This window comes from Schistocerca serialis, chromosome 2, assembly GCF_023864345.2.
Source record: "Schistocerca serialis cubense isolate TAMUIC-IGC-003099 chromosome 2, iqSchSeri2.2, whole genome shotgun sequence".
In the NCBI taxonomy this organism is placed as follows: Eukaryota; Metazoa; Arthropoda; class Insecta; order Orthoptera; family Acrididae; genus Schistocerca; species Schistocerca serialis.
The window spans coordinates 1,019,181,545-1,019,209,415 of NC_064639.1; positions in this window are offsets into that span (position 1 = coordinate 1,019,181,545).

Here is a 27,871-nt window from a genome sequence, read left to right on the forward strand (position 1 = left end):
GGGACTTTCATGCCCGATTCCGTCGTTATACGCAGCAAGTAAACTGGCGTACTTTACTGAGACGAATCTTATCTCCTCTAGGCCCTGTCTTATACGACATGCACTGTACAACAGAATTAAAGGATCGCTTTTTCAAAACCCCGTAATTGTCTCTCATTGTCATGCATAAGTCTTAAATTTGGCTCTGAGGTGCGTACAGTCTACCTCTCTAACGATGCAAAAGCTTGGCACCCTTCCAGGTCACCATCGGACCCGACGAGACACACGAGAAAAAGGCCACAGCTCAGAAGTTCATATGACGAGTAAAGTTGGTTAATGATATCTCACTGGCACCAAACGTCACCACAATTCTGCCCAACGCCACCTTGGAGGTGCCACATGATGGGAAGATCATCACAGTCCTCCTACCCACAGCTCAACCTTCCTTTTATGCATCTGCGATGGAACTTAAAATCGCGACGCCCACGTTGAAATCACGCGGTCTTCTTATGAGTGCCAAAGTAAAACATTCCAGACGAACCGCCTCTCGGAATCGGCACGAAAAGCCTCAAGGGGTAGCATAAAGAGTGCGAATGATAACATCCCTTTCCTTGGGGCGTTGCTTCCCGCGCGTTTCGTGGTCGAAAGTCACAGTCCACCGTCTGGTGAGTAACAAGAAGATGTTCTTGACAGACATGGACACTGTTGACACCCTCGAATTTTTCCTCCCTTCTCTGCTGACACTGGGGGTTGGATCGCCATCAAACGTGGCCTGACCCCTTTGGAGCGCAGCGCGACCGCAGTTCTCGGTTTCGTGCACAGATTGCTAAAACTGAAGGCCGACCATATTTCAACGTGATCCAAAGTAGCAAAGAAACCTTACGCTTTTTCATCCCTCCTATGTCGCGTCCTTCTGTGATACTGGCATGAATAAAACCAAAGGGTTCCTCTAAGAACCTCCGCCTCCCGCATCTATTCGGCAAAAGCTTCTGTGGCACCCACCCATCTTAACTGGGGATTTAAAAAGGTGTGTGGAAATAACCTATAAATGCAATTTTGTCATATGATGATATGCTTGGAGACCGTGGCTGTTATTTGAAGACAAATGTTGTCCGTGTTGAGACAGGAACCAGCCACAAATTTATTTTCAGTTCCTTTATTTAAAGGGTACCGTTACCGGTTTCGAATCGTTACGATTCATCTTCAGACGGTTTTCATGCTTTCGTCACAACATGTGGTGCGTTTTTTTTACAGATTAATTGTCGTAAAATATAAATAATACATGATTACAAGCACGCCACACAGATGGTTGCGTTACAGATTTTCATTGGATGTAACTTACGTGAAATGTCGGTTTGGAGTGTTTGTTTTCACAAAATTCGTCCAAAAGATCTGAATACATTCCCACTGCATTCTTACCGTTGCACACGTAAATTTTTCTCACTGAACACTTTAAATTTATCACAGAATAGATTTCTAACACGCACCACATGTTTTGATACGTACAAAGTGCTTACCAACGTATGAATGTCAAACAAAGATGCTATTATGAAGATGTCCCATGTTTGGAAAAGGATCATATATTCACTTATGCAACTGAAACGCTTTTTACGCTATAACAGAGAGACATTGATTTTTTGAGTTTCAGAGAGCATACTGTCACATTAATTACAAAGTTGTTCCATTTTTTTTAGAACCGTATAGGTAAGACAATACATTATTTATTTGCATTTAGTATCGTGAGAATTGTAGTAACTTATAAATTTTCTACTTGACCTGCAGATAGGCAAAGGAATATTATTTGCTTCGGAGGGTGGAAAATAATTTTTGCAAATTTTTCAGGAATGGGGTGTTAACTAACTCGGTTTGTTCATTAAGGATATAGTCTGGGGTGCCGTTTTTGCGTGTATGTATTTCCTTCCTGCTAGATGCAAAATTTTTGAGTTGTTCTCAACGCTTCTCACTGAATGGTTTTCTTCACCAATATGAGCCGCAAATGCAGATTTGTTGAAGTTGCCAAGTCTTAAGGCATCAATGTGTTCTTTGTGTCTAACTTCAAAACTTCTGCCTGTCTGTCCGATGTAGAAATTTGGGCATGTATCGCATTTGAGTTTGTATATTCCTGATTTACCGTAGGGTCTCTTGAAGGTATTTACATCATGGATTGCATTTTGTTGTAATTTATTACTTGTGGAAAAGCTGATTGTGCTATTTTTCTTTTCAAATATGTTTGCTATTTAGTATGGTAGTGAGCCTATGTATAGGAGAGTAGCTTATTCAGGTTTGGCTTCTGTGGCACACTGATTTGGCTTGGAGTGCATGTTGTGTGGATTGCTGCGAAGTGGATCTGTGGTTTTTGTCTGCATTTTGTTGTGCAGTTTTTCTATTATTATGTGTTTATATCCATTATTATGAGCAACCGTCATAATTATATTGATTTCATTTTACTGGTCTGTGTCACTCATTGGTACTTTTTTAATTCGGGGTGCCATTGCTCTAAAATATGCCATATTTTGTTGGCAGGGGTGCCAAGATGAGTTGTCAATACTGACACCTATAAAGTAATTCGAGGAGCTTCCAGACAGGGAATTGGATTTTGATAGGTTTTATTGAGTTGCCTACCTGCAGGTGCGTTAGACTACTTTACAGATTATTTCTGCACACAATCAATTTTTTAAAAAATTCTCAATAAAGATGAGCAGGTGCCATCAAAGTTTTTGCCGAAATGGAGATGCGGGATTGAGGGGTGGGGGGGGGGGGGGGGCTAGGGGTGTTAGAAGGACCCTTGCCTTTTTAGTCATGCATATGTCAATGTCGCACAGCCCAACCCCTCCAATCTTCACTGCCACAGGAGGACGCGAAGTAGGTAGGAGGGATGAGAATGCATAAGTACCCTTTCCTGCTATGGATCATGTTTAAATTTCGTCACAACGTTCTTAGAGGAAGGTTGTCCGGGAAAAGGCGCCGTTAAAGTTTGTCAAAAACGTGTTCCTGTTGATGATCGCAATGCGAACTGCTGCGAACTGTCGTTATCGACCACGAAGTATGTGGGAAACAACGCCCCAGACAAAGGGGTGATTTCATTGGCGCCCTTTATGCCATCTCCTGAAGCCTTATCGTGCTAATTCTGAGATACTGTGTGTCTGGAATATTTCGGCCACTCATAAAGAAAATCATGTGATTTCAAAGCTGGCCGTTGTGGTTCTAATCTCCATCCTAGAGGCGTCAAAAGAAATGGAATGTCCGTATGATGATCTCTGATGACCTTCCCCTCATATGGCACGTCCACGGTGGCGCTGGGTGTAATTGTGGCGAAGTCTGGTACCTATATGACATCATTAACCCACATTATACGTCACATGTACTTTTGAGCTGTCGTCTCTTTTTCGCGTGTGTCGACACCTTGTCGTTTGTAGCATCGTCGAACCCGAGAGAGATATCACAGGGCGCTACGCTGTTGCACCATTAGAGAGGAAGGCTTTACCCAACTTTGAGCCAAATTTCAATCCTGTGAGACGCAATGGGTGGAGTTACAGAGTGCCGAAAAAGTTATCCTTTAATTCCGTTGCACATTGTAGGTAGAGCGTTAATAACCACTCTTATAAAATAAATTATGTTTAACTTCTAAAGTATCTTCAGGGACTCGGGAATGTTATATCAAATGTACGTTCTCGGGCCTTCGTGTTTAGATGAGCATCTTCTGTAGAAAGGCTCGATATAATGACGGAGCGTGGCGTGAGGTTCCCGCTTGGCAATAATACACTGCAATAGACGAATCCGATCATCTTGTGTTTTATTTTTAGGACATCTCTCGGACAGTTTTGAGAAAAGTCTTAAAGCCAACCCTTACAGGCGTTATATAACTCTGAGCTTCTTTTCAAGAGCTTTCAAAAGTGTATCCTTCAATTAAAAATATAATACTCGTTCCAGTTTCTCGGTAAATACGCGAGTTAAGGAAGATTAACATACAACAAATTTATACGCCTCTCTCCGTCCTACCATTTGACAAAGTCTTATTTCGATATAATGATCCATTTGCGACTTGTCTCCACCCAAATGAACTGTTAAAATGTCCTCAATAAATGTGTATAGTTTCTTTGAATTGATGTATCAATTACAGGAATATGGATGTCGATTTAGCTTTTTCAAAAGAAAAATTCAATGGCGTTTCTTTTTTCAAAATACGGTCAGTAATTTCGGAGAAATTAAGACAAATGGCTCTGAGCACTATTGGACTTAAAATCTGAAGTCATCAGTCCCCTTGTAGAACTACTTAAACCTAACTAACCAAAGGACATCACACACATCCATGGCCGAGGCAGGTTTCGAACCTGCGACCGTAGCAGTCGCGCTGTTCCGGACTAAAGCGCTTAGAACCGCTCGGCCACCGCGGCCGTCAGAAATTAAGACATTTAGAATGTACTTTTTATCTGTTCAGCTTGTAATCGATTGCCGTCTTATGCGGAAGTTCGTGTCGTTTTACGGGAATCCCGCGTCAGGCTGACGGGCACTCGACACTGCCACAGCTGAGAGAGTAAACTTACAAAATCAGAGTAGCGGAGAAAGTTGAACTTAAAACTGACACTAATCACAGTTGAGCTACATGTGACTGGAACGACAAACCAATTGGAGGGCTTGGAGATATGTATCTGGAGGCAGATCGCACCCAGCAGTCGCTAGTGAAGGTAAAATGCTCGATGCTGCAGAAGAACATACAACACATGGCTAACGAGAGAGAGAGAGAGAGAGAGAGTGAGGAAAGTGAAAGAATACTTGATATTACGCGTCAGTTACATCGTCCTGAAGCACGTAAGGAACTGCACTAGATCATATCAGATATGGATTAAACCAGAATCAATCTATGCATCCAAATGACTGATCGAAAAACTACGCTGTTCGAACGCGTTACGTTTCACAAAATACAATCTAGTGGTGACGCAACACAAAATCGTACTGAATTCTTCGATGCTGTGGACGAGTTACAAGGAGTGGATGTCGACGTACATAGTGGTCTATTGTCTATAATTCTACTCTAAACCCTTTAGATAGTTACGACAATTTTAGATCTGTTATTGAATCCCGTGAACAGAGATCGTGCTCCAAAGTAGTTCTTCCTAATTTTCTGTGTGATAACTCTCCAAGCATTTTAAGTAAAACAAATGCTAATAACATTCTACATCTTGAGTCTTCACGTCTACATTCTTGCAATATTCTGCCATTAGAGGACTCCGAATTGCAGCGTTTAACAGGGTGGTGTGTAACGTAACTTCGTCGGTGAGTGGGAAACTGCATGCTGTAATCAAGTTTCTAATTGGAAGAGTTCGCGCGCACACGGAACACCTTCTCCTTCGGCGTGACAACGCCACATCACACAAGAGCTCTGCGGCATCTGCAACCATCAGACACCTTTGGTACACTGTCACTGATCGTCCCACATAGAGCCCTAACTTCGCCCCAATTGATTAACATCTGTTTCCAAAACTTAAGCAACATCCTCGAGGGCTTTACTTTGATGGTGATGAAGCGGCGCAAACTGTTGTGAGTTTGTGGCTCCGTGAATAAAGTTAAACATTCGCCAGTGACGGTATCAACAAACTGCTCTCTCCTTGCCGGCCGAGGGGGCCGAGCGGTTCTAGGCGCTTCAGTCCGGAACCGCGCGACTGCTACTGCCGCAGGTTCGAATCCTGCCTCGGGCATGGTTGTGTGTGATGTCCTTAGGTTAGTTAGGTTTAAGAAGTTCTAAGTTCTAGGGGACTGCTGACCTCAGATGTTAAGTCCCGTAGTGCTCACAGCCATTTGAACCTTTTCTTTTTTTTTTTTTTTTTTTTTTTTTTTTTTTTTTTTTTTTTTTTTTTTTTTTTTTTGCTCTCTCATGTTTTCGTTGCCAGGGTGACACTGTTCAGAAATAAATATGTGTAGACATGAAGAATAGGTTTATTTAAAATGCTTTGAGAGTTTTCAGATCGGAGGCATTACTTTTCAGCACATCCTCGTGTTATACGTGAAGAACGCAAGATACTGATAATGCGTGTGCCACGATGTTAGTTAAATCGGGCAAAAGCTTCGTGAACAAGTCAAATTGCGCTTTGAGCGACAGTGACGAATTGGAATAAAAACAAAAAAAAGCGGAAAAATCAGCTTACAAATGCAGCTTTTGTAGTGTGCTGGTTGGTTTCAGTTCGGCACATTTAGATTGACGCAGTAGCCATCGACTGAAACAGTTCCTCTGCCTGTTTCACCGTCCGTCCGTCAGCGGTGTTGCGCGCGCTGCTATCGAGTGGCGTTTTCGACGTCCGCAGAGGTTACGAGTCGTGAAGTGCCGCCCAGGAGGGACTCACTGACTGCCCAACGGTGACTGATGTAACAGTGCTCAAAAGAAAAAAAAATGTTCAAATGTGTGTGAAATCTTATGGAAATTAACTGCTAAGGTCATCAGTCCGTAAGCTTACACACTACTTAACCTAAATTATCCTAAGGACAAACACACACACCAATGCCCTAGGGAGGACTCGAACCTCCGCCGGGACCAGCCGCACAGTCCATGACTGCAGCGCCTGACCGCTCGGCTAATCCCGTGCGGCTGTAACGGTGCTGCGGTGACGATCTTGACTTTGGTATTAGTTGTAGACAAGTAGTTGTTCTGGTACCCCAAGACGTGACTGCAATTCGGCAGTCGAAGTTCGGTAAAAGATCTACTTGCGTGTGTTGTTTAAGCGCCTTCGCTTGATCGTTTAGTTATCAGGCCACAGTGATGCTACAGTGCAGTGCATTCTGTTGTTGCTGAAGGGTGCTCTTGTTGCTAGCATCGGATGATATGTTTGCAGCTTGTTACATCGTTAGTTGCGGTATGGTTAATGGGGTGTGAAATATACTGGTGTTGCAAATCAGTTACTTTTTACATCCAGTTACAAGGAGACAAGCGCCGGAGGGCACACAAGCGTGAAATGTGATTTGCCTTTGCGTTGCCACTATGTGTTACACAGATTGTAACAATGAGGCTAGTTGCTGTTTAATTGGTTCGCTTGTAATCGCCTGTGGATTAACGTCTTGTTCACGTAGTTGACTTATGGAGCCACGTGTTACGTCGTTGTGAACACCTACTACCTAAAAAGGCTTGGAGCATTTGACGCCCTAGATCTGATTGATTTTTGTTGTATTATCAGGCAGTGGGCCCTGAGTGTGGAAGGTTTGCTGTGAGTCTGAATCATGTTGTTGGATAGTCAGACGATTCTGAAACGAGTTGGGGTTGGTCATTATTGAGCGGTGTCCTCCTTGTTTGTTTGACTTCAAAATCTACTGATGTGTAACCGTTCCGTTTTCCATGGTGGGTATCCTGCGTGGACTTTAGTGAAAGTAGTTACGCTAACCATTGCCAAACTTGGTAGTGGTGCAGCACTGTAATAGACGTTTAACCTAAGTTATAGGTTAACAGTAATTATCATTTTGGGTACCGTCGCTTACAAGACGTTAAATCCGAGCACAACCTTATTCCGATTATTCGACAGAACGCAAAAAGTAACGGAAGCCGTACATTGGCAGTCTTATAACGGCGCAAGGTATTCTCTTAGGGCGGCAAACGCCCTGCTATATTTAGTAACTTATAGCTTGTTGTATGTGGTTGTATCGCGCTGCAGCGATGGTTGCAATTTGTGCAGTTTTGTCCGGTCGGGACTCAAGGACGTTATTTGACGAGAAGCCGATCCGTTATTCTAAACAAACTTGTGCCTCTCGTGTTTCACTGTATTGAGTTGGAGCTATGGTGTGCAAATGGTGTCGTTCTGTGCGGCCCACACTTAAGGAAGGTACTTGAAATATCTACGTTACAATTATTATACTTGTTGTGTTTTTTATGGACATAGTGGTCGCACTTATAGAGTGCAGATTCTTTTATTACCTTCTCTAAGATGTTTTAAGACATGTTAACAGTCGCCAAGACTGCCTTGGGTCTTTTAGAAATTATTTTATTATTGTTAGCTAACCATTCTTTTACTTTGTTGATGAATTTATTATTGTAGCTTTAATTTGGATGATTGGTTTCCTTACACTTGTTTATGATGTGCCACCTCCATTTAAAATCTTGGAGGCAACCCTTTTAACGTTCTTGGTAATTCAGTGGTTTTTGATTATACGGGGACTGCAGTCTTATTAGATAAAGGTGCTAATTGTTTTGCGACAGGCAAGGATTTTGTTAATAGTACGGAGCGAAATCGCCTTTTGTGGTGTTTCTATTATTACGGTAGGTGCAGTGCCTTTGGCAAGACTGTGGTAATCATTCATGGTAACACTTTCAGGTTTCCGCGAGCAGCACGCTGGAGTTCCCTCCACGCCCGATCCGCTGCAGCCAGCCTGCTGAAGTTTTCTACAATCGGAGCGAAAGGAGGACTCTCAAGAATCAGTCGTCTTTGAGCGCTTCGGTCACTTCTGTCCAAGGCTTAATTAATAAATCCGAATGAAATTAAATTCGTCAGAATTAATATCCAGCCCTCCGCTCCCGTCATATAATCATACAGGGTGTTTCAAAAATGACCGGTATATTTGAAACGGCAATAAAAACTAAACGAGCAGCGATAGAAATAGACCGTTTGTTGCAATATGCTTGCGACAACAGTACATTTTCAGGCGGACAAACTTTCGAAATTACAATAGTTACAATTTTCAACAACAGATGGCGCTGCGGTCTGGAAAACTCTATAGTACGATATTTTCCACATATCCACCATGTGTAGCAATAATATGGCGTAGTCTCTGAATGAAATTACGCGAAATCTTTGACAACGTGTCTGGCGGAATGGCTTCACATGCAGATGAGATATTTTGTATTCCTCAGGGCCTGCAACGTAGTAGATAATATAATGTGCGTGTGTGTGTGTGTGTGTGTGTGTGTGTGTGTGTGTTTGTATGCGTCTGTGGCTCTTTGCATGCTGCTTACCCGGTATCAACACCATCAGTTTGTGACAAAGCAATCGACACACCTAACTATATTACAAATCGTTACCTAACTAGAGGACTGTCTAATGGAACTCCATGTGAGAAATGACTGAAGAGAAAACCTGACCTCTGTCGTCAACGTACATTTGGAGAAAAGACTGTCGTTCTAGATAAATCACCAAAAATAGGAATATTTGATCCAAAAGAAAGAAGGCAATTTCGTAGGCTTTTCTGACCGTACGACAGCCTATCGTATGTAAGTACCAAGAGATCACAGGATTCACACGTAAAGAATTGTAAGGTATTTCGAGTACGACAGTTCTGAGAGCAAATAAACTAATGTGGACTTCTATGACGACGAACTAGGTCATCATCACAGAGTAGGGTTCAACGTGTTTAGTGGAAAGAGGGTTAAAAGGTGATACAGGCGCTGAATCGCAGCCATCTTCAGACGATGAACCATTCTACGGCTTGAAGAAGCTACTCTGCCTACACGCAACAAGGTCAACACGACGATGACACAACGGGGACGTCGCAGACGAAAGCTAGTGCGAACAGGGAAAGGGGGCGTCCAACTGAGGAATACTGACTTCCAATCACTGAAGGCCAATAATTCATCACCGACGATGACTTTTTGGTGATGAAGATAATAATTCTTCCAGCATCGTACCTGTTGAACCGTTTGTACCAAATGTAGACTCATCACCATTTCATGATATCAGCTTCATTGCAGATGCAGTAGAAGTCAGTGTCAATTATGCATTTCGTGGTCCAGATCACAGCGTGGTTTGAAGGTATACATGATGAACTCAGATCACTGGTGAAAAATGATGCCTGGGACACTGCTAACAGAGAAATTAATGAAAGGGTAAGTAACTGTAGGACTGCTTTAAGGAATAAAACAGTAGTGATGGATCTTTGCTGAGGAGAAAAGCGAGAATAGACGCACGTGGCTCACAACCAACGGTCTGAGGTTGACTTCGTGGAAAAGTTCCCTCCAGTTACAAGAATATAATCATTTCGACTACTCATGTCTCTGTCATTCAAATTTCACTTGTGTGACCCACATAGTGGTATCATCAGTTTATGTCTCACTGGTGAAATTGTCACAGAAATACTTTAGAACATCCCGACTTGCTTGTGGAATTCTTAAGAAATACGTCAGAAAATAATCATACAGATTAGAAGACGAGTGACATGCTCCAAACATTGAAATCCGGTGATAAACTTAGAAAAGCCAATTATGGACTCCACCAAGCTAGCTGACAGCGACTGCCGATTTGAATGAAACAAGAGCATCAACTGGTTTGCCACCCACAAATTCAGATGCTTTTCTCTTTGTATACAGTGTAGAAAAATTTCGTTTTCCTACTCATGTATGTAGGTGACATGATAGTCATTTCGGTAGACCCAGAAAGGACAAAACATGTTAAAGATGAATGATCTGCCAAATTCGATGTCAAAGATCTTGGAACCGTAATATGATATCTGGGCATCAAGGTAAATCAGTCGTTGAGAAAGTTACATTATGTCACAATGGCTACATCAGACAGGTTTTATACCACTTCAGAATGGATGACTGCAAGTCGGCAAGGACTGCATTGGGAGCTAGGAGCAAGTTGGATGCAACAGTTACGAATACTCGAGCTGGCACTTATCATCTATTCAGAGAAGTTGTTGAAGCGTTGATGTACCTTGCCATCGGTTCACAACCCGACGTAAGCTATGCTGTCAATAAGCTGAGCAAGTACAACAGCCATAATTTTGTTCATTGTCAACCGGTTAAGCGCATCACAGATACCTCGGAGTAAACGCTAACAAGAAAAGACATATGTCAACCATAAGGAAGGAGGGGATGTTCCGATGCTGCTATGAACCTTCACTTTATTCCGATGAGTAACCTCACGATTTCCACGCAAGCAGAGTGTCTCCGGTCGTTCATCAGCTGATGCTGAGTACATGAGCCATACTGAGGCAGCAAAGGAAGTGGTTCACCTGCCATCATTCATGGAGGAGTTGGATTTAGGGAAACTATCATACATCATCTTGTTCGATGACGGTCACTCCGCTGGTAAATTAGCATATAATCCAGTTTTTTCACTCGCGCATTCATATAAAATATCAATTCATAATTCAAGATACACAGGAGTAAATGTTGCAACTGAAACTTGAGCCAACAGAAGATATGATGGCCAATATATATGAGGGTACTGAAAGGGTAATACCGTACGTAAATGGCGATGAAAATCTATTAGTCATGGGGGACTGGAATGCAGTTATAGATGCAGGAGTAGAAGAAACGGTTACAGGAGAATATGGGCTTGGGACAAGGTATGAGAGAGGAGAAAGACTAATTGAGTTCTGTAATAAATTTCAGTTATTAATAGCGAACACTCTGTTCAAGAACTACAAGAGGAGGAGGTATATTTGGAGAAGGCCGAGTGATACGAGAAGATTTCAGTTAGATTACATCATGAGTAGACAGAGATCTTACTTGATTGTAATACGTACCCAGGAGCAGATATAGATTCAGATCACAATGCAGTAGTGATGAAGAATAGGCTAAAGTATAAGAAATTAGTCAGGAAGAATCAATATGCAAAGAAGTGGGATACGGAAGTACTAAGGAATGACACGATACCCTTGAAGTTGTCTAAGGCTATAGATATAGCAATAACGAATATCTCAGTAGGCAGTACAGTTGAAGAGGAATGGATATCTCTAAAAACGACATGTTGGAAAGAAAAACAAAAGGTACAAAGAATGTAACTGCGAAGAAACCATGGGTAACAGAAGAAATACTTCAGTTGATCGATGAAATAAGGAGGTCCAAAAACGTTCATAAAAATTCAGGAATGCAGAAATACAAGTCGCTGAGGAATGAAATAAACAGGAGCTGCAGAGAAGCTAAGACGAAATGGCTGCATGAAAAATGTGAAGAAATCGAAAAAGTAACAATTGTCGGAAGGACAGACTCAGCATATAGGAAAGTCAAAACAATCTTCGGTAAAATTAAAAGCAATAATGGTAATATTAAGAGTGTAAGGGGAATTCCAGTTACAAATACAGAGGAGAGAGCAGATGGGTGGAAAGAGTACAAAATGAGGAGGACTGATGTTCAAATGGCTCTGAGCACTATGGGACTTAACATCTGAGGTCATCAATCCCTTAGAAGTTAGAACTACTTAAACCTAACTAACCTAAGGACAACACACACATCCATGCCCGAGGCAGGATTCGAACCTGCGACCGTAATAGTCGCGCGGTTCCGGACTGAAGCGCCTAGAACCTCTCGGCCACAACGGTAGGTGAGAAGGACGATTTGCCTCATGTGCAGAAGAAGAAACAGGAGTCGATTTAGAAGAAATAGGAGATCCAGTATTTGAATCAGAATTCAAGAGATATTTGGACGACTTTAGATCAAAAAAGTGAGAAGGAATAGATAACATTCCATCAGAATTTCTAAAATTATTTGGATAGAGTAGCAACTAGACGACTATTCACGTTGATGTGTTGAATGTATCAGTGTTGGGACAAACCATCTGACTTTCGGAAAAATATCATCCACACAATTCCGAAGAGCTGAGGGATGCGAGATTTACCGCGCAATGGGCTTAACTGCTCACACATCCAAGCTGCTGACAAGAATAATCTGTGGAAGAACGGAAAAGAAAATTAGGATGTGGTAGATGACGATCAGTTTGGCTTTAGGTAAGGGAAAGGCACCAGAGATATTCCTAGGTTTTGTCGACCTGGAAAAAGAGTTCTTCAGTGTCAAATGGTGAAAGATGTTCGAAATTCTGAGAAAAATAGGGGTAAGCCACAAAGAGAGAGGAGTAAGATGCAATATGTACAAGAGCCAAGGGGAAATAATAACAAGGGACGAACAAGAACGAAGTGTTCGCATTGCGAAGGCCGTAAGACAGGAATGTACCCTTTCGCCCCTACTGTTCAATCTGTACTTCGAGGAAGCAGTGATTTATATAAGAGAAACATTTTGGAGTGGAACAAAAATTCAAGGGGAAAGGATATTCCCTGATGACATTGCTATCTTGAGCGAATGTGACGAAGACTTACATGATCTGCTGAATGGAATGAAGAGTGCGATAAGTACAGAATATGGATTGAGAGTAAATCGAATAAAAACGAAAGTAATGAGAAGTAGCCGAAATGACAACTGCGAGCAATATAACATCAGGATCGATGGTCACGAAGTAGATGAAGTTAAGGAATGCTACTACCTAGGCAGCAAAATAACCAATGACGGATGAAGCAAGGACATCAAAAGGAGACTAGCACTGGCAAAAAGGGCAGTCCTGGCCAAGAAAAGTCTACTAGTCTCAAACAAAGGCCTTAATTTGAGGAGGAAATTTCTGAGAACATATGTTTGGAGTGCAGCGTTGTATGGTAAGGAAATGTGCAATGTGGGAAACCCGAACAGAAGAGAATCGAAGCATCTGAGATGTGGTGCTACAGACGAATGGTGAAAATTAGGCGGACTGATAAGGTAAGTAATGAGGATGTTCAACGCAGAATTGGAGAGGAAAGGAATGTGTAGAAGACACTGACAAAGAAATGGGACAGGATGATAGGACATCTATTAAGACATCAGAGAATGACTTCCATGGTACTAGAGGGAGCTGTAGAGGGCCAGAACTGTAGAGGAAAAAAGAGATTGGTATATACCCAGAAAATAGCTGAGGACTCTCAGATGAAGACGTTGGCACAGGGGAGGAATTCGCGGCGGGCCGCATAAAACCAATCAGAAGATTGAGTACCCAGAAAAAACTAAGTATTTATTTATTGTTAGGTAACCTATACGTCAACAAACTATCACCCTGCTTATCCCCCTTAGAGCTAGAACTGAAAGGAAGACAATTCACTTGTTATTTAGATATTTGTTCATCAGTTTCAGGAACTATTTTTGTAGAATGCCTAACCGTTGTGATACTTCTCCACATCGGATGTCTAGTTATTCCATTCACGCAATCGTTCTTCTTCTTTGTGCCAACTATACTTGCTTCACACAGTGAACGAGAAAGACTGGACGTGATGGAAGTTCAAAAAATAGTAAGAGCCCTTCACAAAGTGAAAGTAAAATTATGTTCTACTACAATTTCAAAAGAACAACTTCAAAAAATATCGAAAACCGCCAATAAAATTGCCATTTCGATGTCGATATATCGGCGTATCGATATTTTATCAACGTCCCTAGTTTGAAGTCGGACGAGTAGCTAGTTGCAAATAAAACAAACAGTTACGCCATTTGAAGTCAATGTAATTTCATCAACCCGTATCATTTTATTACACAAATTGTTCTGATACGGAATTTTTCACTCCCTCGTCGTTTACATATTCCTGCGTATAAAAGAGACATCTCGTCGTCCATTTTTTGTAATTTTATTATGCCGCACACACTGACTGTTCGGATAAAAACAGTATATTCATCATTTGTCTAGAAGACGAGATGTGAAGGAAGATCAGTCAACTATTAATTACGGTTAGAATGCCAATATCTCCTGATTGATTGTCTTACCCATCTTTTACGGTCCACTCGTTTTGCTGTGATATACTAATATGTGAGCACCAGGGTGAGAGAATTAAAGAATCTGAAGAAGTCTCGTTTCAGAAAATAACAAAAAGTTCTGGAAGAAGTAATGTGGCGTGAAAACGTGTCAAACTCACCTCGAGGACGTTAAAAGTTATCGCTATTTATTATGACAGTCCAGCCTGGAAAGTTTCTCGCGTCTGATCCACACTCCGCGGAAGCCTCGCTCTGCGAACGCACTTGAGATCTGAATAAATAACACTGGAGAAAACTTTTTGCTGTTAGGCTAGGACTTGGCAAACTGTTGTGAGTAAAGTATTTCGTCTTCTCGCTCGTTTGCAGATGGAAAATGTCTGTTCATTTAGTCGCTCTTCTCTCGGCTTTCGGAAAAGGCCGTTTATTTCCTTAGAAGTTTCCAAATAAGCGAACCGGTCTGATGGAGAAACACTAACTTTATACACAGTTACGAGGGTTTTTCAAAAATAAAGGTATTACGTTCTCTTTGGGAAAAGATTTATTCAAGATACCAAAAGGATACACAAGGCACTATGGCTCTTGCAGATATTATTTTTCCGCATAGTCGCTAAAACAATCTGTCGAAAACGCAATAAAAGGATCGTCGACATCGGTTTCAAGCCGGCGACAGACCAGCCTGAAGAGATGGAAGTCCCTTGCCCAAGGCCTAGGCCTTATATTCCAACATAGTCCATCAGAACCGTCAGACAAAATAACGAGTAACTGTGGCCGTATGTGTTCGGTCTTCGTCGTGCAGCAACATATTTCCTCTTCATCGGTGTCGAGGTCCATATACATGACACTGATTAGACCTCTGATGACGTACGCTGCTCCCGGCTGGGGATATGCAGCTCCTACACGACTGCACCGCCTGCAGATCATACAGAACAAAGTGCTACGAATCATTAGCAACACTCCACGCTATACACGCAACGTGGATCTTCACCATGAATACCGCCTTGATACCCTCAAGGAAGTATTAAAAAAACACGCCGCACGACTATACAGGAACTCGAGACTCTCGAACAATCCTTTCATCCTCAATCTGGGAAACTACGATCACAACCATAGGTGGAAGCACAAGCTGCCAAAGACACTACTAGCGAGGGCATAGCCACCTATGGTAAACTAACGTACACTAACAAGCGACAAAAGTCGGAAAGCCCATGCATATCAGCAACACTGACTGGTAACTACCAGCTGCTATTAGAGCCGACCAACAGGCCACAGCAGGGACACCGACGAGTTCGCCCTCTGACGCACAAACAAACCGCCAACATTACCTTACACTGTGCATCCGATACATGACCTATCGGACACAAAAACGATAGCAAACCTAACTGTTGGTGGTTGCTGACGCTGAACGAGAGCTCCACACCGGCACACAGCGCCAGCCTCCGAGCGAAAAGTACTAAAAGAGGATCTCGTCAAACTTCGGTTACACGATAAATCAGTCTAATGTAAAAGCCGTAAATTCAGCAAAATACCTAGGTATTACAATTACGAACAACTTAAATTGGAAAGAACACATAGAAAATGTCGTGGGGAAGGATAACCAGAGGCTGCGTTTTATTGGCAGGACACTTAGAAAATGTAACAGACCTACTAAGGAGACTGCTACACTACGCTTGTCCGTCCTCTTTTAGAATATTGCTGTGCGGTGTGGGATCCTTACCAGGTAGGCCTGACGGAGTACATTGAAAAAGTTCAAAGAAAGGCAGCACGTTTTGTATTATCGCGAAATATGGGAGAGAGTGTCACAGAAATGATACGGGATTTGGGCTGGAAATCATTAGAAGAAAGGCGCTTTTCGTTGCGACGGAATCTTCTCACGAAATTCCAATCACCAACTTTCTCCTCCGAATGCGAAAATATCTTGTTGACACCGACCTATATAGGGCGGAACGATCAACACGATAAAATAAGGGAAATCAGAGCTCGTACGAATGATATATGTGTTCATTCTTTCCTCGCGCTATACGAGATTGGAATAATAGAGAATTGTGAAGGTGGTTTGATGAACCCTCTGCCAGGCATTTAAATGTGATTTGCAGAGTATCCATGCAGATGTACATGTAGATGTAGATGAGGTAGATGTAGACAAGTGCTGACGCGGTGCCCAGCAGCAACACGTTTTGCGGTATTTCAACATTTTGTGTTACGGAATACAGTATAGTAACAGTAGAGACGTTAAGTTCGTGTATTATCGGCTCCACACGAATTCGAAGTTCATCTTAAAATTTAGACACAAAAAACAGTATTTTCTGACTTGAACGTACTTGGCTCCCTTAATGTTTGGTCGTCTTCAGGTTTTCTCAGCCTTTATCGATTACCAGAAATCAAAACCACACTTGTTATAGTGACATGATACTTCTTCCGTAAGCGTCCTTTAGTTGACGGTAAAGTTCTGCAGAGGACGTTTGCCTCAAACGTTTACTTTCGTACTTCAATAGTTGCCCATTTATTCCTGAACACCTGTACAGTGAAACTGTATTTCGGACAGCAGCAGCTCACGTAGATTCTTCTACTGATGATGCGTGAAATCTTCTTTCGTCTCTGCTATCTACACATGAAATTTATACTAATGAGCCAAGAAACCAAGACCATCGGCCTGTTAGCGTGTTGGCGCCTATTTGGAACATTGATTTGGCGTGGCATTGTTTAGACAAGTCCGTAGTAGGTTTTCGTAAGTATTTGGAACTAGATGTCTAAGCACACGTCGCGCAAATACCGGCCCCTAATTTGTGGACACAGAGCTGGCACCCGACAGAATCTCATACGTTCTCCTTCAGGTTCAGATCAGGCAGATTTGGTGGCCAGTACATCAATGTGAGTTCACTATCATGCTCCTCAAAATACGGTGACGCTATTAAGGCTTCTTGAGACGGGAGGTTATCCTGATGGAAATTGTCATCGCCATCAGGGATGACATCAAGCGTGAAGGAATGGAGGTGGTCCGGAGTTATGTTCACAGAGTCCACAGCTGTTATTGTGGCTTCGATTACTACCAAAGATCAATACTGCATTACTGCCACCAGCCTACGACGGTGGCGAGGTGCACCTTCCCAGAAGCCATTCGCCAGGTTGACGGCGTGTCCGTCCACGAACATCGATCTAGTGTAACAAGAAATGTGATTCATCCGACCACGCCGCAAGACCTCGATGATTAAATGTCTACTACAGCCACAAGTGACGACGTCACGTGGTCGACAAAATATATAGAGGTTTACAAGTCCTCTAGAGGCTGGCCGCAGTTTCGAAGTGTGCGTTGCTGATGGCTGAAGAGACTGTGGTGGCGCTGGTGGAACAGTTGCTCGTCTTCTTCTCCGACAGCTTGGAAGACGGTGTGTACCATCCGAGTGCGCTTAACGTCTTGTGGCACGTGATTTGCGCGCAGGTTTTCGTCGAACGTCTTTCGGTCTAATATCTCAGCGCGAGCATTTGGTGTGTCCTATGGTACAGGTGTAATACCATGAGATGTCTGCAGCGTTCGGGGAGGTAACATGAAGTGCGTCCCATACTGATGTTGCAGTGTTTTCATTCACCCTTCAGATTCAGCGTTCTGCAACGAGCGTTTTAATTAACAGTAGCAGTAGGTTGTCAGTTTTGTGCGGGATCACTTGTCAGGCTCCAGTCGTTGTTCAGTCTATTCCTTTCTCTCGCCATTTGTAGGATTTTAAGTGGCAAAGATGGAGCAGAAGGGTTCAGTTTTTCTGTCTGGTGCTGTTGAAGAGAGCTGTACCTGAGTTACGATGATATTGAATTATTCAACAATGTGTTTTAGATTAGAGCCTTGTCCAGGCTGTAGATGGCGTGCAATTTGGAAGAACAAAATGCGATCTTCTTAGTGTTCGTATGCTGGCGGATGCTTATTTCGTGAATTCTTTCACGATCGCGTTGTCAGTGACGTCAGATGCTGTGGGAATACACTGAGGGCACAGCTGGCCAACACACGTAGACGTGGGCGAATTCCACATCCCCCAAAAAAGCAGTCAAAGAAAACAAATTACTTCCAGAGAACATAGTATTGCCGACGTACCTCTATCAAGCTAGTGTTTGCATGAAGTGATATTTGAACATTCCTATCCCATATAACGACGCGCACACATCAGTTCTCTTATTGTACGCCACTGTGTAGATCACACTCGCTGTCGCATTATGTTAATGGCTGGCAGTAACGCTAATAGCCTGCATGTTGCCTACAGGTAAACGGCGACATTAGTAGGGGCACATTTTTCACACCTCCCTACAAACGGCTCTGTACAGACACGTTTATTTACTCTCACGTAATTAAATGCTTTACTCAATTGCTTTACGTGACGTTCCTACACATACGCTGCAAGCCGTCGTTAAGTGCATGGCAGTATTTTTTATTGCGCCATTGAGCTATATTCATTGCTCCGTCCACTAGTGAAGTGTCAAACCAAACAGTTTGAGTGCTGAATCTCCAAATAGCGGTTCTTAGAAATTTTCATGCATGTTTCGCAAATCTAAAAGTTAGTGTCACCTTGGGGGTGGGGGGACTGTTCGGCAGGACAAATAGAAAAAACAGGCGCTACACATGTAAGAGTTTCTAAAGGTTGGTATGTAGACTGAAATCAGTTTTTAAATCAGGTACTATATGTGAATAAAATGTACGTTTACGTTTTCCAGTTCAAAACAACAACTGGCGACAGGTGACAGAGAAATGTCACTGACAAAAGTTGCGACATCAGGTTAAAGCCAGTGTTCGTCAAATAACAGCCGCTTTCGTCTCTCGTGATAACGAGGTTTTGTGTTCAATGCAACGTACCAGCGGTTCTTCACTCATCGCCGTGCAGTCAGCTTTGGGACAGACGCCACAGCAACTAATCACTTAGAGTACACAATAACATTCCAATCTGCAATACTAGTACTGAGGTTTCTACTTGCTGCCCACACTGCAATACGTCACAATAATTAGTTAACTGCCACTCGCGTCACTACGAATGACTGGGGCACCAAGAAGACATTTTCAGAGTCCCTAGTCCTGAGCTGCGTCATCTTCTGTCAGCCAGCTGCTCTTTTGATGCAGACTCACAAGTATTTCGACTAGCTTTATGCTCTCCTCCATCTTTTCCTATCTTTTGCGAATGTTTTCGTTTCTTCTATAATCTCTTTAAAATGTTCTAGACGTGGTATGTCTCTGTTATTACACCTTACACCGCCAGGTTACCTGTTTCTGGATACCGTAACATATGTTCAACTAACTTGTCTCTCCTTGTGTTATCTGCCACAGACTTCATCCTGCGCCTCTTATGTCTTCTACTCCTTCATTTCGTACCTACCAGTCAATTTTGAACTGCCTTCGAGATACTCATAATTCAAATGCTTCCTGTTTCTTCTTCTGCAGATATCCCATGGCTCACGTTTCATTGCCATTCAATGCCGTTATCCAGACGTATACTTTCAAGAAATTCTTGCTCAGCCCAATATCGACATGTGGTATCAGTAGACAGTCTTCTATTTAAAAAGGCTTTGTTTGACTTCTGCTAACTCCGTTGCTTCTTTTCACTTGACAATTATATAAATACTGAGCACGTCTGTATCACCACTATTTAGCCATTAATAACAACGGTCCACTTATTAAAAATTTATTCATTTATTTACAATATTTAGAACAGTACATAAACGACCATAATACACCGTCTTGACTCAAGTCATTTCAGCCTCTTATTTTCCCAACATATCTCAGGGGACTAGCACTCCTCTAAGAATGGATATTGCAGAGAACTGGCTTAGTCGTAGGCTAGGGGATTGTTTCCAGAATAAATTTTCATGAACGGTATCTCTCATTAGCTGTTGATAAAAGTAAGATTATGCCTATAACAAACAGAAATAAATTCAGCGATTCTAATTACAAGGTTAGCGGTAAACACTATGAATAGGTTAAATCGTCTATTTAGGGTTGATACCGGCAGCCCGACATGAGAGTCGTGGATCTTGTAAAATCAGTATTAGAGAAGGTTTACGAAAGACATACTTCTTATGTGAAAATACAGTGCATCAGTAAATGAAATCACGTATCCTACACAAGGGCTACAAATTCTAGAGTACTGCTACAGCTTTTGGAATCCTTATCAAGTAGGCATGACATCATACATCAGACGTACTCAGAGACGCGCTGCTACTATCGCAACAAGTCGGAGTAGCTTATACGAAAGTGCAACAAAGGTTTCCGGATATCTATATGGGGAATACTTGGAAGAGAGTAGTAGTAATGCACTGATGTGACAAAAGTCATGAAATACCTCCTAATATCGTGTAGTATACCCTTCAGCCAAGCGTATTGCAGCAACTTGACGTGGCATGGAGTCAACAAATCGTTGGAAGTCAGCCGCGTGTGATTAGCCGAGCGGTCTAAGGCGCTGCAGTCATGGACTGAGCGGCTGATCCCGGCGGAGGTTCGAGTCCTCCCTCGGGCATGGGTGTGTTTGTCCTTAGGATAATTTAGGTTAAGTAGTGTGTAAGCTTAGGCACTGATGACGTTAGCAGTTAAGTCCCATAACATTTGACACACATCGTTGGGAGTTTCCTGCAGAATTATTGAGCCATGCTGCATCTATGGCCGTCAAGTGCAGGATTTTGTGCACAAACTGACCTCTCTGTTATGTCCCATGAATATTCTAAGGGCTTCATGTCGGGCGATCAGGGTGTGTGTGTGACATATGGGACTTCACTGCTAAGGTCATCAGTCCCTAAGCTTACACACTACTTATCCTAAATTATCCTAAGGACAAACACACACACTCCTGCCCGAGGGAGGACTCGAACTTCAGCCGGGACCAGCCACTCAGTCCATGACTGCAGCGCCTTAAACCGCTCGGCTAATCCCGCGCGGCCGATCAGTGGCCAAATAATTTAGCAAGAAAAATCCATAACGTTCTGACATTGCACAGTGTCACCATAAAAATTCCATCGTTGTTTGCGAACATGAAATCCAAGAACGGTTGCAAATCGTTTCCAAGTAGCCGAACATAACCATTTGAAGTCAATGATTGGTACATTTGGACCAGAGGACCCAGCCTGTTCCACGCAAACACAGCCCACACCATTATGGTGCTACAACCGACTTCCACAGTGCATTGTTGACAACGTGAGTCTACGACTTCGTCAGGTCTGTGCCAAGTTCGAACCCTGCCATCTACTCTTACCAACTGGAATCTGTACTCATGTGACCAGACCACGGTTTTTTAGTCGTCCGGTCGTCTATGATCACGAGTAAGGAGAGACACTGCACGCGATATCATACTGTGAGCAAAGGCACTCGCGTCGGTGGTCTGCTCCCATAGCCCACTGACGCCAAATTTTGCGTCATTGTCTTAACGGTTACGTTCTTAGTACGTCACTTATTGATTCCTGCGGTTATTTAACGTATTGTTGCTTGTGTGTTTTAGCACTGACAACTCTACGCAAACGCCGCTGCTGTCGGTCGGTAAGTGAAGGCCGTCAGCAATTATGTTGTCCATGGTGAGAGATAATGCCTGAAATAAGGTATTCGCAGCACACTGTTGACACAAGAGGATCTCGGAATATTGAATTCCGCAGTGATTTCCGTAAGGGAATGTTTCTTGCGTTTAGCTCCAACTACAATTCCGTGTTCGAAGTTTGTTCATGACCGTCACGCTGCCATAATCACGTCGGAAATTTTTCACTCGAATCACGTGGGTACAAATAACGGTTACGCCAATATATGCCCTTTTACGTCGTGTACGGCACACTAACGTCATATGTATTTGAGAATATCACTATCCCATGACTAGTCACCTGAATGTAATTCTCACAAAACTCTGATGAGTACTTTTAAAAAAACCTATAGTTGAAGAAGACCTTGCAACCATTATGACGCCAACGTCGCATCTCATGCGTAGACATCACGAGAGTCAGATAGGAGAGGCTAAGGGCGTACGTAGAGCGATGTTTTTCTGTAGGTAAATACGCGGATGCAATATGACAGAAGGTGGATAACACTGAGACGAACTGTCCTGCGCCATACATTAACTAGGATGTAATATGCAGCACGTAAATGTAGGTGCTGATAACAAAGATATTGCACTAAAAGATCTATCTGATCAAAACTGTCCGGACATCCATATTGAACGGGAAACTGACAACTAAATGTCAAGAGAGGCGTTCAGTATAAAAGTAGTAGGGGAGTACTGTGTTGTCCGTAGAGAAGTAGTAGGTGTCGGTCTGTAAATTAGGAAGTGGCTCTGTCTTTGGCCGTCACCTAAATGACGAACATGTCAGCGACATTTCAACCCGTCTAAAGCTGCCCAAGTCGATTGTTGGTAATGTGACATAGAAGTGGAATCACGAAGGAAGAACACAGCTTAACAAAGAGGAGCAGACCTCGTGTACTTCGAACAGGGACCGTCGACCATTTGAATGGCGGTTGTAAAAACCGGTCGAGGAACAGCTCACAAGCCGCAAACTGGTGTTGTCAGTGCTAAGCGACGTTTTAGATGTTGCGAAGACTGTGGCCATTGGGTTTGTCGAATGTCTGGTTCAAAAAATGGCTCTGAACACTATGGGACTTCACTGCTGAGGTCATCAGTCCCCTAGAACGTACAACTAATTAAACCTAACTAACCTAAGGATGTCACACACATCTATGCCCGAGGCAGGATCCGAACCTGCGACCGGAGCAGTTGTGCGGTTCCAGACTGTAGCGCCTAGACCCGCTCGGCCACACTGGCGCCTCGAGTGTCTGCAGAAAGTTTTCATCCTGTGTAGTGCCAACAACGATGTACAGAGGAGGAAAGGTTACGGTACTGGGAAATATTTTCATGGTTAGGGTGTGGTCCATTTACTGATCTTAGGTAAACGCTAGATGCGAAAGGATATAAACACATTTTACAGCGTTGTATTGAGTATACACCAGAGGAAAAATTCGGAGCCGATTGTAATAGCGCATCTTGCCACAAAGCACTGTCTGTGAGGCAATGGTTTGGCGACTACACGCTGACATTCCTGAAATGGACAGACCTGTCCAGAATAAAAAATCACTGGAAAAACAATCTAGATGGCGATGATTACTTGATTACTATGACCGATTTCGGCCTAGTCTTGGTCCGTATTCAGAACAGTACCATCAGCTGAGGCTGACGATGCCTATAACAGTGAATAGACCTCAAACGGTCCCGATGAAGGTTCGAGTCCTCCCTCGGCATGGGTGTGTGTGTTTGTCCTTAGGATAATTTAGGTTGAGTAGTGTGTAAGCTTAGGGACTGATGATCTCAGCAGTGAAGTCCCATAAGATTTCACACACATTTGAACATTTGTTTGAGGCCTCAAACGGTGAAACTTCGGCTGAAGGTGCTGTTTTGAAGATGCCATAAGACTAGGCCGGAACCGGTCATTTTAATAAAATAACTGTCCGGATCTAGGCTGTTTCTAGCAGTGGTTTTATGAATCTTACACGATAGCTGTTTCTCAAAATATTTCTGTTTGTCCATCTTTCTAGCGATGGTCGCGGGACTCGGGGGGTGATGTTTGAAGTGGTCACTGTAGCAAGTAGATTGAGAGTAGCCAATACACTCTTAGGATTTAAAGGTTGGCTACAGCGCGCATACACAAGTTCTGGAATCTAAGATGTTGTTGTCGCGCTTCGCAGCACACGGATTAATTAGTGGCAGTTTGGAAGCCAGTGTAGGAGCCCGCCTGCTGTGGTGCGCACGTGTGTTGGGCGGAGGGTCGTTACCGAGCTGCCGTACTGCCGTGTCCTCCAGCAGCGACACAGAATTTGGTAGTGAGTTGATACTTTTATTAATTTAAAGAAAAGGGTTTGTGTATGTGCGCAGCAGCAGACGGTAATTTTGATAATGATAGTTGAATTCTTAAGGGAAACCATTGTTAGACGAATAGATGAAGTATTGATTTATGTCATTGATTTCTTTTGTAATTGTCAGGGAATTGTTTCACTATGTATTTAATTGAGAAGTATTTCAGTCTGTGTCAAGAGTTTGACTAATTCCTAATATTGCTTTAATGCCACTGGAGGCAGATTTACGAACGAAGCGATTGTTCAAAGAGCTTCTAGCGTTTTGTTAATTGAATGAGAAAGAATCGCTTTCAGAATATAGTTTTTGAAAAAAAGGAATTACTTGTTTGGGTTATCATTTATCGAGTTTAGATTTGACCAAACCGTTTCTCTTGAATTATATGTAGTTTTAGTAAGCAGCAGCAGCCGCAGCAACAGCAGGAGCCGCCATGCAGTACAAACATTGCACTCAGTATGAATAATAGGTTTTTTATGTTTTTGTTAAATAATGGAATGCAGCAGATCAAGCAGCGGCAGCAGAAAGACCAAGTAAGTTATTTGTTGCGCACAGGACCAATTTAAAAAAATAAAGTTTAGGAGATCTCTGTAATAGTAAAGTTAACAAGAGCACAAGCACGAGATTTTCAGTAGAAAACACAAGATAAGAAGATAGAGCTCGCGACTTTCACCTTATAAGAGTTGTCAATACTCTCTTATGATTTAATGGTTGGCTACAGCGCGCATACGCAAGCATCGCATCGTGACAACAATATCTTAGATTCCAGAGCTTGTATATGCGCGCTGTAGCCAACCTTTAAATCCTAAGAGAGTATTGCCAACTCTCAAGATACATACTAATACCATTTTTGCTGGCCCCTGCTGCGATCACAAGCGAGTTAGATTATTTCTACACGTCGATTAGGGGCTTGAAGAAGGCGCAATGAAGCGCCGAAACTGGTTGCCTATTAAAATAAGGTTGCAAACTGACGGCTGAGTGTTTAATTTGGCTTCATCTTTTCTCAAAAATGTTACCAAAAATTTTACCGTCCAGAATGTCGACCTTAACCCGGTGAAACACCTTAGAGATGAGTTACAAAGTCGGTTCGCTCTGGACTCCAGCGTCCATTTTCGCTAATCTCTCGTTTCTGCCATTCCTCGACAGTCATTTAAACACCTCACTGGAAGTGACCTCAGGAGAATTCAGGCCATCATGAGGGCGAAGAGTTGACACAGAACATACACTCCTGGAAATGGAAAAAAGAACACATTGACACCGGTGTGTCAGACCCGCCATACTTGCTCCGGACACTGCGAGAGGGCTGTACAAGCAATGATCACACGCACGGCACAGCGGACACACCAGGAACCGCTGTGTTGGCCGTCGAATGGCGCTAGCTGTGCAGCATTTGTGCACCGCCGCCGTCAGTGTCAGCCAGTTTGCCGTGCCATACGGAGCTCCATCGCAGTCTTTAACACTGGTAGCATGCCGCGACAGCGTGGACGTGAACCGTATGTGCAGTTGACGGACTTTGAGCGAGGGCGTATAGTGGGCATGCGGGAGGCCGGGTGGACGTACCGCCGAATTGCTCAACACGTGGGGCGTGAGGTCTCCACAGTACATCGATGTTGTCGCCAGTGGTCGGCGGAAGGTGCACGTGCCCGTCGACCTGGGACCGGACCGCAGCGACGCACGGATGCACGCCAAGACCGTAGGATCCTACGCAGTGCCGTAGGGGACCGCACCGCCACTTCCCAGCAAATTAGGGACACTGTTGCTCCTGGGGTTTCGGCGAGGACCATTCGCAACCGTCTCCATGAAGCTGGGCTACGGTCCCGCACACCGTTAGGCCGTCTTCCGCTCACGCCCCAACATCGTGCAGCCCGCCTCCAGTGGTGTCGCGACAGGCGTGAATGGAGGGACGAATGGAGACGTGTCGTCTTCAGCTATGAGAGTCGCTTCTGCCTTGGTGCCAATGATGGTCGTATGCGTGTTTGGCGCCGTGCAGGTGAGCGCCACAATCAGGACTGCATACGACCGAGGCACACAGGGCCAACACCCGGCATCGTGGTGTGGGGAGCGATCTCCTACACTGACCATACACCACTGGTGATCGTCGAGGGGACACTGAATAGTGCACGGTACATCCAAACCGTCATCGAACCCATCGTTCTACCATTCCTAGACCGGCAAGGGAACTTGCTGTTCCAACAGGACAATGCACGTCCGCATGTATCCCGTGCCACCCAACGTGCTCTAGAAGGTGTACGTCAACTACCCTGGCCAGCAAGATCTCCGGATCTGTCCCCCATTGAGCATGTTTGGGACTGGATGAAGTGTCGTCTCACGCGGTCTGCACGTCCAGCACGAACGCTGGTCCAACTGAGGCGCCAGGTGGAAATGGCATGGCAAGCCGTTCCACAGGACTACATCCAGCATCTCTACGATCGTCTCCATGGGAGAATAGCAGCCTGCATTGCTGCGAAAGGTGGATATACACTGTACTAGTGCCGACATTGTGCATGCTCTGTTGCCTGTGTCTATGTGCCTGTGGTTCTGTCAGTGTGATCATGTGATGTATCTGACCCCAGGAATGTGTCAATAAAGTTTCCCCTTCCTGGGACAATGAATTCATGGTGTTCTTATTTCAATTTCCAGGAGTGTATTAATGTCGACTGATTGGTGTTCGGATATTTTGATGATACTGTGTAGTGAAACACATAATGCCAATATTAAGTGCACAAATATTACTAGTAGCTTTATTAACTGAATTTAGTTGTAGCGCTGAGGCAGTATCATCGGCGAAGTGTCAGTGTTAGGCTGCAGACGTTGAGAGAGAAGACGGTCCCAGCTGCGTACCTCACCTTTGCGGTATGAGTGTGTGTTGGTGGAGAGCGTGTTCTGGCTGTGGTAACTGCCGTGGTAGCGCAGGCTGCTGCAGCGCCGCAGCGGCAGCGGCGTGCTGGCCGCCGGGTAGCCGCCCACGCACTCCCAGCGGGCGGCGGGGCAGGGCGGCGGCGGGGGCGGCGGCTCGGGGGGCCAACCGTGGATGCTGCCGTGCCGGCACCGGCCCCCGGACACCGACGGCGGGGGCGGCGGCGGCGACGCCGAGCCCGCGGACGGCGACGACTCGGAGGCGGAGGTGCGCTCGTCGTCGCACCCCCGGCCGGCAGCCGCCGCCGCCGCCGCAGCAGCAGCAGCCGCAGCCGCCGCCGCCGCCGCCGCCGCCCCCGGGCAGCCGGTCGTCACCGGGTAACAGTGGCAGACGGCATGGCCGGGCGGGCGCCCGCACTCGATGCGCGTGCACGCTCCCTCGCAGTAAGCGTCACAGTTGCACGTGCACCAGCATGCCTGCCAACACCGAAAAAGCGCACACGTCAGCCGAGCGAGTCGCTTCGGTCTCTGTTATTGTCGCTTGGACTGCGAGCGCACCGCTGGCCAGTCATTAGCAGGCGTAAAGGGAATATTAACGAAGGAAGCCCACAAAACATAAACTACACTGGTGTGAAAAATACAAGGGACGACTTTAAGCTTCGCTTAAATGTTTCGCTACCAAGTGACATGTATACACCCATGCTCACAAGTTAAGGGTAATTGCACAATGCGGTGCCACACAACGTGG